General features: G+C 51.8%; 1 protein-coding gene across 1 annotated transcript in view; it reads left to right on the plus strand.

The window, feature by feature from the left end:
* The window catches only part of SLIT3 (slit homolog 3 (Drosophila)), a 928,626-nt gene that overhangs the window by 836,881 nt on the left and 91,201 nt on the right, over positions 1-544 (plus strand). The gene's annotated exons all lie outside the window — the stretch shown is intronic.

Consider the following 544-nt stretch of genomic DNA (forward strand, 5'->3'; position numbering starts at 1 on the left):
GCAGGGAGGGGCCAGTGAGGGCTGGCCTGGCGGGGGCCGGTGGGGCCGGCCTGGGCGGCAGAATCCTTTGCTTCCTTTCGCCAGAGAGATGTCAGGCATTTCCCAGCCCTGAACGGCAAAGAACTTAGCATGCACCCCCAACACACACACACACTTGCCTCATATGCAGATTCATACCCGAAACAGGCACACATTTACACAAACATAGGCGTGACACACGTACATAAAATGACATAGAGACATACATGCAACACGCAGATAAACACATACACAAACAGGCATGTGTGTATCAGCACACAAACTGATGTCCAGAGCCACGTCTTGATTCTCCGCCCCTCCCCAAAATATCCACACATACACTAACCACCATACAATACGCATGTGTATACGTATACACACGTGACACCTGCTTCTACTATAAATAAAGCATCCGCAGCCAGGAATGTGCGCACACATTTACAGGTAGCCCCAGGTCCAGCCATGGCAGACCTCAGCATCGTGACAGGTCTGAGCATGGAGTTGGCAAAAAGAGCACCCCACACTC

This window comes from Bison bison, unplaced genomic scaffold, assembly GCF_000754665.1.
Source record: "Bison bison bison isolate TAMUID 2011002044 unplaced genomic scaffold, Bison_UMD1.0 scf7180017864343, whole genome shotgun sequence".
Lineage (NCBI taxonomy): Eukaryota > Metazoa > Chordata > Mammalia > Artiodactyla > Bovidae > Bison > Bison bison.